Here is an 18,820-nt window from a genome sequence, read left to right as displayed (position 1 = left end):
CCTCTGGAGTGCAGGGTCATGATACTTCAATGTTATGTACAGATGAAGCTTTTAGTATTCCAGGGCGCTTTGCCGCGACGTGAGCACGGTTATATCACGTCGTGGAAATGAATTAGGAACCCAGGCTGCTGTTCTATTTTATGCCGCCAGGAGGCGCAAAGTCATTAGACGGACGCTACAACGTCCTACACAGTATACTGTATAACGATCTGTATGTTTTGTTGTCTAAAATAAATACCATACCATGTCTAAAGCAATGTTGCTGAATAAAATAATTAACCAGTTAAAACCTGTCGAATGGAGCAGTCAATGTGTATATTTTGTGTAGATAGCTAGGTGGGCTCTATTTATAATGATATATTTTGTCTAGTACCGTGGCCTAGTGGTTTATCTCCATTCCTTTCAAGCCGACGCCCGGGGTTTGATTCCCAGCCTGTCAAATATTTATATTTTTTTTTATTATTTATAAAATGAAATTGCCCGCAACGATGTGTGCATAATACAATAGTAATAATATATAATAAGAATCCAACCAATAGAGCGACATTGTGCAATAAACAAGTAAACAAAGTAGGGCATATCGGCATTTGTACATGAGTTATTCTGAGTCAACTTATTGTCTGTTGTTGCTACGCAACTTCACTTGACTTGAAAAGACTTGATACCTCCCCCCATGCCCAACGATTAAAAATTAACGTTATTAAATGTATATATATTAATTCATTTTGCGCGAATCCACACTTCATTTCCCAGACCCACTTTGTTTTGAAACAACCAATCACGTTGCGCGATAGCACGAGCGATCCACAGTCAGTAATAATGTTACAGCTGAGTTCACGGCGAAATGTAAAATGCTACCCAGATTGTTGCGTTTCGTTATAAAAACTATGCGGTGATAAACAAAAAACGAATCGCAGTATGCAAAACCTGCGGTTCGAGGATCACAGATGAAGATGCGCAACGTCCAACTTCGTTCGACACTTGAACTAAGCTGCACAAATATCGGTAAGTGAATGAACGAATGAATGAAAACTTTATTAACAGATTGCAGAATGGGTACAATACAGTACAGCTCAATATACACAATTGTTAAGGGGATGCAGACCAGAGAAAGACTTTCGTCTTGTTTACATCAGGGTCCCCCATAGTAACTTGGCTTGCTACAGTAGAGTTAAATCAATGAGCCAGTGTGCTAACGTTATCATATACTCTCTTTTTTAGACTCTTTTTGTATCACAAACAGTACTGTATTTGTAAATCTGGTATGTCATAAATGTATAGATGTAGCAGTACTGTATCTGTATGTCATGTATGTCATGTTATGATGAATTGAAAATGGGGGACCCTGATGTAAACAAGACGAAAGTCTTTCTCTGGTCTCTTCGCTGGACTGAGACGTGACATGATTTTAATTATAATATGCATGATGTTTTGTTTTGTACAGGCAATAATGAAGAAGTTCCCTGGAAGGAAGGATGTCTCTTTCAGGAAGGGTCCATCTGGACATCTACGGCAGGACCCCGCTGAGGAAGCAAGGGGATCAAAGATCTTCTCCTCTTCTCTTCCTCCTCTGCACCAGCCCAGCCTGCCTCCACTGCACCGCTACCTGCAGTCTCCTCTGAACAAGCCCTCATGAAGCTACAATGTGAGAGCAGAGTATTTAGCTTCATTATGATAAACAGCAACCTAATTATCTGCACCTCTACCTGCAGCACGTCTACCTGCAGCCTCCTCTGAACAAGCCCTCATGAAGCTACAATGTGAGAGCAGAGTATTTAGCTTCATTATGATAAACAGCAACCTAATTATCTGCACCTCTACCTGCAGCACGTCTACCTGCAGCCTCCTCTGAACAAGCCCCCATGAAGCTACAATGTGAGAGCAGAGTATTTAGCTTCATTATGATAATTCATTTTTTTTTGATAAACAGCAACCTAATTATATACTTCAGGCTAAGTTTTGCCAATAATATTACTCAGCTCAATGAGCTTAGTACAACTCAATACATACAATTGTTAAGGGGGTGCAGACCTGAGAAATACTTTCGTCTTGTTTACATCAGGGTCCCCCAACAATTAGCATTTCAATGGTGTGTGTGGGGGGTTGCCAATCCAATGTCACACCTACTACAGGCTAGTCTTTCTCTGCTCTGCATTCCCTTAAACATTTTGTGTGTATTGAGCCATACTGTATTGTACCCATTCTGCAATCAGTTAAATAAAGTTTTCATTAATTCATTCTGTCCATCTGTCTCTCTCACTTGTTTAATCTTTCACTGCAACACTGGTTCTCTCGCAAAACCCCAAACGTTACAATGCCCGCTACGATTGTGCAATAAAACAATAGTTTCGTTTGAGTTTACTCAGTTTATTTGATCAGGGACAGTGCATATCAATCAACAGTTATACATTTATAAATGAATACAATTACAGAAGAAAAAACATTATTATCAAACCAGATTGGAGGAGTGTAAAGGGGATAGTAAGAGACTATGGAAAACATTGAATGAACCATTTGACATTGCAACTCATTTCAACAATTACTTTGTTTCCAAGGTAAACACAATTATAAATCAAATGTTGCCAATGAGTGGTAAGCTGTCAGACTCTGTAATTAAAAAACATATAATGTATGACAAGAAATGCCGATTTAAATTTAAATGCACAAGTCCAAATGATATTGAAAAGCTCCTCCTATCACTTAAACCAGATAAACCTTGCGGTGTTGATAATCTGAATGGAACACTGCTACAAATCTCTGCAAAATGTGTGGCTAAGCCACTATCACATATATTTAATTTATGTTTTGAATCGAGGGTCTTTCCTCAGCCTTGGAAAACGAGTGAAAAACCAGTAATAGGTAAGTTATTGGAAGGAATTGTGTTCAAGCAGTTTCAAAAGTATTTCAACGAAAACAACATTAATTCTGATTTCCAGCATGCATACAAAGTAGGATACTCTACAGGAACTGCTTTAACATCTCTTACAGATAGCTGGCTACAACTGATCGATAGGAAGTTAGTTGTGGGTACAGTGCTCTTGAATTTCAGTGCAGCTTTCGACATCATAGATCATGGCCTATTATTATTGAAATTACACACATATGGGCTTGAAGACACTGCCATGGAATGAATGAGAAGCTACTTGTCTAATAGACAACAATGTGTTGTATTTAATGGTTCCATGTCAAATATGGTAACACTCCAGTGTGTTATTCCCCAAGGAAGTTGTAAAGGAACCCCTCCTTTACTCTATATTTGTAAATAATAATAATAATCTTCATTTATATAGCAATGTATAGAGCCATAACATACTGGAATAGGATCCCATTACATATTATACGGACGGAAAACAAGGACAATCACAACAAGTTCTTTTCTTAAAGTGCGTTTGTGTATGTGCGAGTGCAGAATGTTATCGCCCTATTTCCAGATTGTCTGTAATGGCCAAAATCTTTGAATCGCTTGTAAACAAACTGAAAAAGTTTCTAGCTGACCATAATATTCTTAACGAGTTTCAGTCAGGCTTCAGATCCATAGTACTTCAGTGACTATGCTAGTCTCAAATGACATAATTGAAGCACTAGACAAGAAAAAACTGTGCAGCATTGTTTGTTGATCCGTCTAAAGCGTTTGACTCTGTGGATCACGCATTATTGCTGATGTGATTATGCTTCTTGCGACTGCACAAATGGCCTTCTGTATTTGTATTTGATTTGTATGTTTTTTGTTTAATGCCCTTGTTTTTATGTTGAAACTTGTTGTGTGCCGTGTTGGTCAGGACTCCCTGGAAGAAGATATATTGTATCTCAATGGGACATTCCTGGATAAATAAAGGATATAAAAAAAAAATAGAAAAGAAAATAGCTGACACTTTTATCCAAAGCGACTTACAAGTTCTGTTCGACAACTTGTAACTTCTCAGTTACAGTGGGTGACAATATTGTCACAAGGAAAGACGAAATTACCTACCTGGGTTCCATCCTAGAGGCTAATCTCTCCTGTGACAAAATGGCATCCAATGTAATAAAAAAAGTCAACCAACGAACTCGATTCTTGTACCGGATCTCCTCTCTGGTAAACAAGAATACCCTGAAGACTCTGGCAGGAGCACTCATTCAGGGGTACTACGACTATGCTTGCACCTCATGGTACCAAAGCACCTCAAAGGCGCTAAAAACAAAATTACAAACATCTCAAAACAAACTGGTCAGACTACTGCTTGACCTTACAACTAGAACCCACCTCACCCCTGCCCACTTTGACAACCTAGGATGGCTTAGAGTAGACGACAGAGTACAGCAACTTGCAATGGGCCTGGTCTACAAGATACACTACACGACCAAGGTACCTAAATACTCTGCTCTCACATTGTAGCTCAGAGGAGGCTGCAGGTAGACGTGCTGCAGGTAGAGGTGCAGATAATTCGGTTGCTGTTTATCATAATGAAGCTAAATACTCTGCTCTCACATTGTAGCTTCATGAGGGCTTGTTCAGAGGAGACTGCAGGTAGCGGTGCAGTGGAGGCAGGCTGGGCTGGTGCAGAGGAGGAAGAGAAGAGGAGAAGATCTTTGATCCCCTTGCTTCCTCAGCGGGGTCCTGCCGTAGATGTCCAGATGGACCCTTCCTGAAAGAGACATCCTTCCTTCCAGGGAACTTCTTCATTATTGCCTGTACAAAACAAAACATCATGCATATTATAATTAAAATCACGTCACGTCTCAGTCCAGCGAAGAGACCAGAGAAAGACTTTCGTCTTGTTTACATCAGGGTCCCCCATTTTCAATTCATCATAACATGACATACATGACATACAGATACAGTACTGCTACATCTATACATTTATGACATACCAGATTTACAAATACAGTACTGTTTGTGATACAAAAAGAGTCTAAAAAAGAGAGTATATGATAACGTTAGCACACTGGCTCATTGATTTAACTCTACTGTAGCAAGCCAAGTTACTATGGGGGACCCTGATGTAAACAAGACGAAAGTCTTTCTCTGGTCTGCATCCCCTTAACAATTGTGTATATTGAGCTGTACTGTATTGTACCCATTCTGCAATCTGCTAATAAAGTTTTCATTCATTCGTTCATTCACTTACCGATATTTGTGCAGCTTAGTTCAAGTGTCGAACGAAGTTGGACGTTGCGCATCTTCATCTGTGATCCTCGAACCGCAGGTTTTGCATACTGCGATTCGTTTTTTGTTTATCACCGCATAGTTTTTATAACGAAACGCAACAATCTGGGTAGCATTTTACATTTCGCCGTGAACTCAGCTGTAACATTATTACTGACTGTGGATCGCTCGTGCTATCGCGCAACGTGATTGGTTGTTTCAAAACAAAGTGGGTCTGGGAAATGAAGTGTGGATTCGCGCAAAATGAATTAATATATATACATTTAATAACGTTAATTTTTAATCGTTGGGCATGGGGGGAGGTATCAAGTCTTTTCAAGTCAAGTGAAGTTGCGTAGCAACAACAGACAATAAGTTGACTCAGAATAACTCATGTACAAATGCCGATATGCCCTACTTTGTTTACTTGTTTATTGCACAATGTCGCTCTATTGGTTGGATTCTTATTATATATTATTACTATTGTATTATGCACACATCGTTGCGGGCAATTTCATTTTATAAATAATAAAAAAAAATATAAATATTTGACAGGCTGGGAATCAAACCCCGGGCGTCGGCTTGAAAGGAATGGGGATAAGCCACTAGGCCACAGTACTAGACAAAATATATCATTATAAATAGAGCCCACCTGGCACCTCCACTGCTAATTCGACAGGTCTTAACGGTTTAATTATTTTATTCAGCAACATTGCGTACACAAACTTATTGTTACCAAGAAGCATTACACTAACGCTTTCTTTTTATGAAATGAATGGAAAAGAGAGCCGTACGTCGGCCATCTAATGAAGTTAGATTTGACACGTTTTAATATATACACTTTGACTGCTGAATTGACACGTTTAACTTATTCATTCTTTAATTCAGCAACATTCATTCATGCAGTCTGTAGACATACTGTAGGACGTTGTAGCATCCTATGAATGAAGTCACCAGCTGTAATGGAATTGAATGGAACTCGAGCTTAGTCCAGCGCGGAGCTCCTCCAATGAATGAACAAAAGCCGGCGCGTCGGGCAGTTGTCACCAGCTGTATGAGAGCGCCCCCGCTGGTCATTGTTAACATTAACCATGCCAAGCGACGTCATAACAGCAGGCAAACAGCTGTTCCTGGACTTTTCCCAGTTGTATCTGTATGATACTTGTAATGTTCCTAATAAAATCAAATCAAACTGGCTAACATAACGTTCTACCTAACAGTTTGGTGAATAGTAGGGAGACCAGAATGAGACCGCCTCAGCCAATCACAGCGCCACAATGGAGGCACAGCAGTTCGTCATGCTGGGTCAACAATTACAGGTGCTCAACTTGGTTTGCAACAAGCTCACTGCAAGAAGTGTTGCAAAAGTCACATGGTGGGAAGGTGGCAATGACAGATTTCAGAGGTTGTAATTGCCAACAATACGTGAAACTAATTCTTTTTACATACATATTTTTTCTGCAACTACTAATTCAGAACACAGGTGTGTGGACTGTGAGTGAACATTTCAACATACAAGTTCAGATCAATTCTACAGGTCTCTCTTTCTTCCAGCAACTACAAATTTCGCAGTACAAATAGAGTTGATAAAATTGTGGCCACTGGAGTGTTCAACCTAGGAATTTGCATCACTGCCACATAGCTTGTGTGAGAAGTGCAAAACTGGAAAAAACCTAAGTCACACAATGTATCAAAGTCACCGAAATACTGGCCGCTATGAAAACCAGAGACAAAAAATGCTCTGAGTTTCGTAAAAATCAGTCAAAGCTTACTAAAAGCACGAGCAGTGAACTCCAAGCCCACGTGACTGAACTCAAACTAGAAAGAAACAGACTAAGAAACGACGTAAACTCCATGATCAAAACTGCAAAAAAGAATTTCATCAATGACAAAACTGAGGAAAACAAAAACAAACCACGTGAACTTTGGAAATTACTCAATAATCAACTAGGATGCAGTAAAAAACTTAAAACCAGATTCTCAAACATAAACATAAAAACGGACAACACGCTCATCACAGACAAGCTGGATGTAGCCAATTACTTAAACATTTTCTTCACAAACATAGCCACAACACTGGTAAACAAACTACCCTCCCACTCAGGGCTTTATGGGGTAGAACACATAGTAGCTTACTACAAAAACCTAGGGGTCCGCAAGGACGACTTCAAGCTGGAAATGGTAACAACAGATGAGGTACTCAATAAACTGAGCGCCCTCCAACCTAACAAGGCCACTGGCCATGACAACATCCCCTCCAAATTCCTCAGAGACTCAGCAGCCGCCATCACCCCAATCATCACACACATAATAAACCTCTCCATAAAACAGGGACACGTCCCCAAGGACTTCAAAATTGCGAGGGTGACCCCTCTGCACAAAAAGGGCAGCAAATTAGACCCAGGCAACTACCGCCCTGTTTCTATTCTCACCTCCATCTCGAAAGTCATGGAAAAAATAGTCTACGAACAGGTCGAAAAGTACCTAGCGGAAAAAAATCTAATCTACGAATTCCAATCTGGCTTCAGAACATCCCACTCCACTGACACATGCCTTCTCTATTTGAATGACCACATCAAACAAGAGGTGGACGCAGGCAAATACTGCGGCATGGTCATGCTGGACCTACAAAAGGCCTTTGACACGGTCAATCACTCCATTCTGATTGACAAGCTAAAAGCAATTGGTTTTGATAGTCTATCAGTGAGCTGGATGCAATCCTACCTTGAGGGGAGGGAACAGATGGTGGAGGTAAACGGTACCCTATCCCCCCTCTCACAGTGAGCTGTGGTGTTCCACAAGGAAGCATACTAGGACCGCTACTGTTCCTAATTTATGCAAATGACATGTCGTCAGCTTGTGACTGCAACTTGTTCCTGTTTGCGGACGACTCAGCCCTGCTGGTCTCTGACAAGAACAAGTTACAGGTTGAAAAAACCCTCAGCTCGGAACTAGGCAGAATCTGCATATGGCTCGCTGATAACAAACTATCATTACACATGGGCAAAACAGAGTCCATTCTCTTCGGTTCAAATAACAAACTCAGCAAGACCGACGGCTTCTCAGTTACAGTGGGTGACAATATTGTCACAAGGAAAGATGAAATTACCTACCTGGGTTCCATCCTAGAGGCTAATCTCTCCTGTGACAAAATGGCATCCAATGTAATAAAAAAAGTCAACCAACGAACTCGATTCTTGTACCGGATCTCCTCTCTGGTAAACAAGAATACCCTGAAGACTCTGGCAGGAGCACTCATTCAGGGGTACTACGACTATGCTTGCACCTCATGGTACCAAAGCACCTCAAAGGCGCTAAAAACAAAATTACAAACATCTCAAAACAAACTGGTCAGACTACTGCTTGACCTTACTCCTAGAACCCACCTCACCCCTGCCCACTTTGACAACCTAGGATGGCTTAGAGTAGATGACAGAGTACAGCAACTTGCAATGGGCCTGGTCTACAAGATACACTACACGACCAAGGTACCCATGTACATGGCAAAATACTTCCCAAAGGTCAGTGAATACCACGATCACAACACCAGAGGGAGCTCCACAAATCATGTTAAACCCAGATTCGGCTCAAATAAGGGACTAAACACGTTTCGCAATTATGCCACATCAATGTGGAACGCCCTACCCAAAGCTGTAAAGGAATGTGGATCACTACCCACTTTCAAAACCTCTCTCAAGAGACACCTACGGGAGACTGCAATTCAACACTGGCCCCTGTAAATATCCTAACCCAACCCCCTCCAATGTACAGTCATTTACCTAGTATGGTTTTGTCAATAGTCCAATGTACAATTTTGTTTGTTTGTACAGAGTCTCCCCCCCCCTCAATGTACAGTTTTGCTTGTTTATACAGTGTGCCCCCCCCCCCCCCCCCAACCACCTCCAATGTAAATTACCCAGTATGGTTGTCAATATCCCAGTGTACCCAACCCCCCCCACCCAACCTCCTCCAATGTACAGTTTCTACGTCAAATGTATATACTCCCTTTTCTTGACTCCTTCTGTATCACAAACAGTACTGTATTTGCAAATCTGGTATGTCATAAATGTATAGATGTAGCAGTACTGACTATCTGTATGTCATGTATGTCATATATGTCCTGATGAATTGAAAATGGGGGACCCTGGTGGAAACAAGACGAAAGTCTTTCTCTGGTCTGCATCCCCTTAACAATTGTGTGTATTGAGCTGTACTGTATTGTACCCATTCTGCAATCTGTTAATAAAGTTTTCAATCAATTCAATCAATCAATGGTCAAGGCCTCTGATGCTCAGGTGGCCCTGGACGTCTTTACGGATACTTTCATTTCTCTCTTTGATAAACATGCTCCTTTTAAGAGGCTTAGAGGTATACTGAATCGAACCTTGGTTCTCGCATGAGCTATCAACATTATTCAATGACAGGAATAAGGTCTGGTCTCGTGCTAAGCGATCTGGGAACTCTCAACAGTGGCTTTACTTCAAACAGTTTAGAAATATATCTACCACAGCTGTGAGGAAAGCTAAATCTAATTTATTATTTAGATCTAATCTACAGCTCCTCCGCAAACCTGGCTAAATTCAGGAAAGCAGTTAATTTAAATAAAAACAAGACATCTAAATCACTACATAATACCTATCCATATTAAATTGGATGATTGTGAGATTTATAACCAGCCTGTAATTTGCCTGGCAGATCCTGGGCAGTTATTTGATAAAGAATATTCTAGACTTATCCCAGTTGATATTGATGTTGATGCTGATGTAGATGTTGATTATGACTGCCATGGGCCCCATCTCTCTCTTTTCCTTTCATCCCTTTTCACATAGTGAGGTACTACTGCTCTGCAATCGATAGATCCCAGGACCTCTACTGGAAAGGATCATTTCCATTTCTTAAATTAGAAGATCCAATTATCTCTGAGCAATTAATGCATATTTAACCTTTCCAATTCAATGGGAACATTTCCTAATGTCTGGAAATCCACCCATGTGATTCCATTACATAAATGTAGTGTTAGGGATTATTTGAATAATTACTGTCCTATCTCCAAACCTTTCTGTCTTGCTAAATACCTGGAATATTTGGTAAATAATCAACTTAAGTCCTTTCTTTCAACTCACTCAATACTAAGCCTGCACCAATCTGGGTTCAGAGCCAATCACAGCACAGTTTCAGCCATCACATTTGTTACAAATGATATAAGTTTGGCACTCTAAATGGTAAAATGGTGCATTTATATAGCTCTTTTATCCAAAGCGCTTTACAATTTTGTTCCTCACATTTTACCCATTAATTCACACACCGATGGCGGAGGCAACCATGCAAGGTGCCAACCTGATCATCGGGGGCAGTTAGGGGTTAAGTGTCTTGCTCAAGGACACTTCGACACGCTACCCGGGAGGAGCAGGAATCGAACCGGGAACCTCTGGATTACCAGACGACTGATCTACCTCCCGAGCCACTGTCGTCCCACTCTATTTATTGAGCAAAGCTTTTGATACTGTCGATCACCACTTGCCCTTAAAGAAATGGTCTAATATTGGTTTGGATAGAGGTGCATGGCATTTGGTTTCGGGATTATTTGTCTGATAGGAAACAGTGAGTGAAGTCGGGTTCAGCCCAATCTGAATTTCTATCAATAACTAAAGGAGTGCCACATGGTTCACTTGTCGGTCGTGTCCTCTTCACTATTTATATAATATGTGTACTTTGACTGTAGTCTCTATGTTGAATAGTTGTCAAGCCCATTTATATGCAGATGATACTATAAATTATTGAATTGTTGACTCTGTTCAGCTAGCAATGGATAACCGCTGACATTGCTTTGAAGCTCTGCAAGGAGCTCTCATCAAGCTTAAACTGGTGCTGAATGCTACTGTAGGAAAACAAAATGTATTATAGAAATGCTGCCCCTTCTACTCTTTTACCGCTAAACACAGACTATCATTCTGCTCTTAGAAATAGGCTTTGGTATCTGTTTATCTATAAGGCCATTGATAGAAAATTGCCATCATATATCACAATGATGCTATATTGGAATTATGGACCTTATTTGACCCGCTCAAATGATTGGCTCTCACAAGTTCAGTCTGAACTTGGTAAGTTTGCCTTTTGTTTTGATATACAAGCTTCCTGGAATGAACTTCAACTAACAAAAAAACATGATCACAAAACTACCTCAGTATGTAACTGTTGTATCTCTCTTTTTTGTTTTTTTTGTGTCCTAATTATGCAAATGTCTTTTTCACACGTTTTCTGAACTGTTTGGAATTTGTCATCTCAATGGCATTGCAAATGAGGGCAAAACCTCAATGTTTTCGAGAATAAATAAAGGTTTAAATTAAAATGCAATCAATATAAGGCCTTATTTCTTGCTTTCTGAAGCAAGTACAAAAATTATTTTGCACTTGCAAATCTGGCAATGACAATGACAATGACAATGACAATTTGTCCAAACATCACCAAACTTGGTGGATATTTTTGATTAAGCTGTTGGAAAATGCCCCCCCCCCCCCCCACCCCCCCCCCCCCCCCGATTTGCTCTCCACTAAGCATATCTCTCTAGTTTTAACATGCATAACTTGCCAGCGTTGACACCAACTTCAGTTTGACAGGTAGGCAGGGAAATCATCCACTGTGTGTTTACTTCAACAGCAGTAGCTGTGCGGGGAGTAAACCGTGGGAGGCGGAGGAGCAGGAGGAGGCGGAGGCTGATTGCGACTGGCACAAGATTGAAATGTGCCACAGCAGAATTTTGAATTTTTCCCAGCTGCTTATATACTATAAGCGTATATGCTTGTGTGGGTTTCCCTTTCCCTATACATGTATCTGTTAGTATGTACAGTATGTGTTAGTGTTTTGACTTGGCTTAGCCGCAGATTGCTTTCCTTTGGCCCTCTCCAGTGTCGGCATATGGCCATTGTGATGGAGGGTAAAGGCAAATGACAGGCCATTTGAAGATGCTCTAGTCTCTGCATCATGAATAATGCAGAGGGTGCAGTGAGCAGGTTCTCTGTGCAAGCTTCAAAGTTTATCAGCCTCCCTTGTCTCCCCGGGAGAGAGACTAGAGCACTGAGGGGAGATTAGGCCAACACAGAGCAGCAACCTGGTCAGACTCAATAAAATACAACCGGCATAATTCCATCCAGACCCAGCCCAAGCCTTTATGGGGCCCCAAGTAGAATTTATGGGGCCCCCCACTATTGACTTTTGCTTGATCATTCGCACATCTGCAGCTCCCCGAGCTACTGTGTTTTGTATTTTTTCTTTTGTGCTTGTTTTGCTTGTATCCTGTCTTTGTAAAGCTGTATTGATTTTAGTCTAAGCTCTTAAGCATCGGGCAAAAACGGTGCCATTTTTGTTTTTGACGACCGCATACCTTTTTTGCAAAGCTTAGCTTTATACTTTATACTTATTGCACATGCATGAGGCTGGTCTCTTTTGAAAGGTAACATTCTGACGTTGCTAACACAATACAGAAAAATCACTTTGAGTGCTAATGAAATAGAGTAACAGAGGTTTGAACACACTGAAGTAAAAGTTGTGTGTACTCACATTTCTGTTTAGTGGTTGCCAGATGCCTGTTTTTACGTTTTTAAAACACAGCGGTTCCATAGCCTGAAGTCTTACAGTAGGTCTATGTAGTACAGGTCCAAATCTTATAAAAAACCCACGGAAAAGTAGTGTATGAGAAAGGTTTTTGTAATGTGTGTACTGGTAAAAATACAGCGTGATTATCCAAAATGGCCGCCCACTTCCATTTATTCTGATGCTTGAGACAGGACAAAAAACTTCATCGTCAACTTTCAACTTTTTGGGATCGCTTTCAGAGCTTGGCTACAACAGTGATCAATAATTTCCATTTATTGTGTTTTTGTATGATTGATTATTTGTATGATTGATTATTAGTACAATATATCACAAAAAAAAACGATTTCAAGCTCTTGTGCGATTTTTCAAGCACTCTTGGGGGCCCTCTAGTGGGCACAGGGGCCCTAAGCAGGCGCTTAGTTTGGTTATAGGTCAGGCCTGCTCTGATTCCATTCTCACATTCTTCCATTGGCTTTTATTGGTGGAATGAACCTAGTTTCATCACACTGTGCAATCACAAGAAGGGAAGGCATTGGATTATTGAGGTGTGACCGGTATGAAATTGTTGTTTAATGTAAACATTTGTAAATTAGCAGACAAACGAGTACATAATTGATGATTATCTTTACTAAGTTTGTCAAACAAACCTGAGGAAAAAAAGACAAAGATCAGACAAATAAATAGAAAGCATTCCTCAATGATGGATTCAAATTTGAGATTTGTATGGCACTTTATATTGCTGATGATTTTGCATGAATCATACTAAAATCGATTTGCATCAAGCAGGTAAAACACCCAGTCACATTCATACTCAAAATGCTGCAAAACATTTCAGAGGAGAGGGAAATAAACTTTCTTGAGTAGGTATTTTTGGGGCAACAGCACTTGGACAGTGGCTCAGGAGGTAGTCGGACGATTCTTGGTTCGATTCCCGCTCCTCCCGGGCAGCATGTCGCATGTCAAAGTGTCCTTGAGCAACCCATGTTTGCTCCCCATGTGCAGGTTGGCACCTTGCATGGTTGCCTCCGCCATCAGTGTATATGGGTGAATGTGAGGAACAAAATTGTAAAGCATTTTGGATAAATGCACCAATACAATTTTTTCGGGATAACGGACTGTAGGACCAATTCATTTGTACCCTTATATCTTGTAAAAATTATTGTAGTAGTTAACACGTTGCTAACAACAACACTAGCTACAGAGAGAGATGTGTACTGGGAATGAGAGAACCAGCTGTGTTGAGCAAAACGACAGTGGGCAAGTAGAAGAAAACAGAATAATTAAACTCAAGAAACCCGGGTTTGTTGGTACTAAGACAATACTACAAGAAATCTAAATGTACGTTAAAGATTAGGTGGAAACAAACCTTAACCTAAGAAATTGTAAGGGCTAACATAGAGACACTTACCTTTTCTTTTGGATGAAAATGATCACCTCTACATTCTCCTGTATTCATTTCATATACTGTAGCTCCTGATCTCTGGTCTGATGCAACCACTCCTGTGAACCTAGAAATAGCCCAACTGCATCTAATTTGACACACAGTGGGTGATACATCTACATGATACACAAACACACATGCCGCCCACATATACTATATATAGGTATCAAGCCAGGCTTGGCTAATGATGATAAACATACATCATATTTATGTAAAGAGTACAAAGCACTGCTAATTATGCCTATGTTGATTATGGCTCATTAAGGCTGATGTTGGTCTGGCATGTTTTTCCAATCACCACCAGACAGAGGGCTTCTCTGCATAATCCTTCTCATTACTTTTATTCAGCGGTTCTCAAACTACAGGTTGCGACCCAAAGTGGGGTCGTGGGCAGGGCCGGACTGGGGAAATAATTCATACCGGGAGATATAGCGCGAATTATAGCCCCAATCAGGCCACTTTTTAAGCGGGGGGTCTGGGGGTCCCCCACCAGGACATGTTTTGTTACAAAGACTTAATTTCCTGCATTCTGGTGAATTTTAGTGTATGTGAATCACAAACTAATGAGCCAACAATTGCTTAGTACAATGTACTGTTATGAACCTCAAATAAAACTGTTGAGGCACTAGCAATGCTACTCTCTCCACCTTCAAAAAGAAAAAAGCAAGAGCACAACATATTTTTCTATTTACTATTATAATACAGTTAACCACTCTCTCCACCTATTCAAACAGAGCAGGAACACAATACCATATTCACTTTACTGATGCACTACCCATCAACAGTTAAAATAGCCCTTTACACAAACATTAAATAACAGACATTTCATTACAATACTATAATAACAGTAGCCACTGCCAGAATAGTGACACATGTATCGCGTGTGGTGAGCACACGCATGCATGCACAACGAAGACAGAAGATTGCGTTTTAACTATAAAATGAGCTCAAAGTATGAGCTCACTGACTGAAATTTCCAACAAAAAGCATCAATTGTCAAATAATATTGATCACATTAACACTTTAATCGCCGGAGACGCTGTTCAGCGTCTTTCCCCGCCATGCTTATTCTGCCGAAGACGCTGGACAGCGTCTTTGATATCAATATTTAAAAAATCTGTGATCGAAATCATATTTCTCCCCCGGAGAGACATTATATGTACTGGTGAGCCCCTCTCAATTCTCCAACGGTTCAAGAGCGCCATCTGGTGGCCGATCGGCCGCTCGCCCAAACAGGAAGTGATGCGGATGAAGTGGTGCTCACCCATATTTCGTCCGGGCACTCGCTATCATTAGCATGACTCCATCTTGACACAATGGATGTCGATCGGTTGCAAATAACTCGATAAACAACATGATTTGGACGTATATACTATTATACAACCTGGAAATGGATCGGATATTTCGACATCCCATAATAGAAACATTTCTGTTCCACGCTCATCTCCCAACGTCCCAACGTATTTTTTAATGTCTTCGATACTAACTGCTCTAATGATCATATCACCCACACTAGATGAATGATATAACGTTGCCCACGGAATTATAAAGACCCCCCCCCCCCATCCGGTCAACATCAGATCATACGTAGTAACTCCTAGAAGCACGTCCAGTTGAAATTTTTTATCTCGCACAGATTCCTACCAAACTGTATTTGATCATCAATATAATGCATTTAGGGCTATAAATCAAGTTCTGGAGAAAGCTGCAGAAAACGATAAAAACATACTTTAGACCGTATTTTAGTATGAATATGTGAATGAAAAAGTATAACGTTGCTACACCCTGAACAATAGATATAGGACGTTGAATGGGCCATAGTAATGTCAATTTAGCAATACAATTTAAAAAGTTATAGCCCTGCAAAGAAGGGGAACTTCTCCATGTTAAATAGGGCTGGCGAGGGATGGTAAATTATGAATTTAACCCCGGCGATCAAAGTGTTAACTAGACTAGATGTTTTTGAGGAAATTAGAAAGGGAACAACAACTTAACCCTTGTGTCTGACCAGATTCTTATTTTTTTTATAACTTTGCAGTGATTATGTTTGTAGCCAATATATGTGGCAAAGGTGTGTAATCTTTGAATTATCTTTGAATTATTTTGACTTTCTCTTTCATAAATTGTTTATTCAACTTCAGCCCCAATCATAACCACCACATATTGTTTTTTGTAATGTCAGATTTAACAACTCCTTTCAGAAAAGTGGGAGTATTTCATTTTTAATCTGAAGTTGAATAAAATATTTATGGAAAAGAAAGTGGGAAATTATTTTAACATATAATCTTTTTATGGCGTTTTTCAATTTAGTCCCCTAATATGGTAAGAGTATAACACTTTAGTTTTCAGACACAAGGGTTAAATTATTTATTTGTTTCTTGGCAGATTTAACATTGAGCTTTTGACAGGGGAGATGATGCATTGCATGCAACTGTAGCAGGGTGGATTATCCCTGCTTCGTGGGAACGGGTGGGCACAATCACTGGGTAGCGAGACACAGTAGAGCTCTGTCTGACTGCACCTCCGTCTTTGAGTCTGGAGCTTCAACTGGAGGCTGGCAGTGTGAGTGGATGGGGCCCGGGATTTACCAACCTGGTCTGGTACTCTGGTCTTCCTCCCCGGCAGCAGGGCGGTCAGCAGTACTCCCCAACACGCTCCCACTTCCCCCAATTACTCCTGTAACCCTCCCACACCTAGTGACCGAATTGTAAATAAATAACTTGGTTCCCCCACGCAAACAGTACCCTCCCTCAGTGACACTAGAAACCTTACAATGAAAAGGGAAAGGTGGAATAGGAAGGGGTTAATTGTATTAACGTTACCCACACCAAAAGAGTTGTTAAACGGCTCATGAATGGACACGCACACAGAACTCCCATCTAATTCTTTAATGCTAATGGTACTGGTCAGTTACAAAGAGTTAAAAGCACTGGGTCTAATAGAATGAAATCTTACTATAATTCCGTTTGTAACTCAATACCTTATGTCCACGTATATTCTACCCACACCTCTGTATTAGTGCCAGGAATAATATACTTTAATGCATTTGACTCATCGCCCACGTCTGGGTCAGCACCCTGTATAATACCTCTGACAGGCTTTAATTATACGGCAAGAATAATACCTCTCTAGGCTTTACTTATGATGCACCAGGTCTGTAACCTCCCCACAGGGAAAGGGTTAATTAGATGGGAAAATATTATTAAAGAACAAACACGTTATCACACTCAAAGAAACCAAAAATGTGGGCCCACTGTACCAGAACAAAAGTCCCATGCTAATGCCGGCATGTAATGTTTGGGGTACCCCTTATGAACTGTAGTTAGAAACCATTAGCTTCACCCGCAGGCTGCACCACATTGTGTACTGTGTAATAGATCCGGAGCATTGATGCTCGATTGTACTCAACCAAAATGGCGGCCGCGCCGCACCACCACTCTCCGGGGGGCAAGATGGCGTCGAACGCTCTCGTTGCGGGTGCTAGCAAGCGGGGCTGGAGCAGGGGCAGTAGTGAGCTGAGAGCGTGTGCTGGGTGTTGGCGACCTCTGCCGGTCGGGACGACCTCCCGTGTTGGCCTGAAGACAGCCGGTGCAGAACGGTTGTAGGCAGCCGGTGCAGAGTCGACGCGCATCCATAAACTTGCCCTCACTCACACTGAAGCTACACTCTGGGTCTCAAACAGCCCACCTGCTACACGGTTATACTGTGGCGCAATGTGGTTGACTATACCACCGGTCTTCTTCAGCGCCTCGCGCTTGGGGCCACTGGAGTCGATTTAGCCGTTAGCAGCATGCTAATTATACCGTCACACTGCTACTATAACCCGATAACTATGGACGTCAGTCCTGGGGCTCAGTCTCTCTTACTCACGCACTATCACGGATACTCCTATGATAACCCGTCGCTCGTTCCGGCGGGGCTCTCTCGTGGTTCTTTAACGGGGCTATTCCAAAGCACCTCCCGTTGTAGCTGCGACCGTTCACGGCTACCTCCCAAGCTGAAGAGAGCTTCCGGTCCTTCCCACCTCCAGGTGGTTCTCCCTTCCTCGTTGCCTGCCTCTCTCCCGTACACTCTCTGCCTGCCACCGCCCCCTGCTGGTACCGCCTACTAGTCACACAGGGAAAAGGATGGTGAATATGATCCAGAGCTACTGTGTATAATCCATATTCCAGCCGATAGAAGAAATAGACACCCGCGTCATTGTTCATGAGAATATCAATGGAAACTAGTCAACATGTCTTTGTGCACAAAGGGGAGATAAAAGGCAAGTCAGCACATCTGAATAGTAGCCATATTTGCAGGTTGCTACACAACGTTAGCTAGCTAACATCCACATGTTTATTTTTATCACTGACAAACCTGCTGGTTCCTTGACCTTGGTGCAAGAAAACATTTTATAAATGTTGCCGGATTTAGCAGCATCTCCTGTAAGGGCCTTTCTTTTTCTTTGTTTTATCCCTCTCTCCTCCACCCTTTCTCTTTCTTCCACTGTCCATCTTGACATCAACGTTAATTGACTTTCGCTCTACTGTATCTCTCCCGAGTCCCTCACTACCTGGCTCATTGCCTGGCTGTTATTCTGCATCTGAGTGCCATCTGCCATTCCATTCGCCGCCTCCGCTGTCAATCAGTTGTATCGCCTGGTCCCGCCTCCACCAATC

This window comes from Notolepis coatsorum, assembly GCF_963971535.1.
Source record: "Notolepis coatsorum genome assembly, chromosome: 12".
Lineage (NCBI taxonomy): Eukaryota > Metazoa > Chordata > Actinopteri > Aulopiformes > Paralepididae > Notolepis > Notolepis coatsorum.
The sequence above is the reverse complement of the archived record's forward strand: the minus strand, read 5'-3'. Positions refer to the sequence as shown.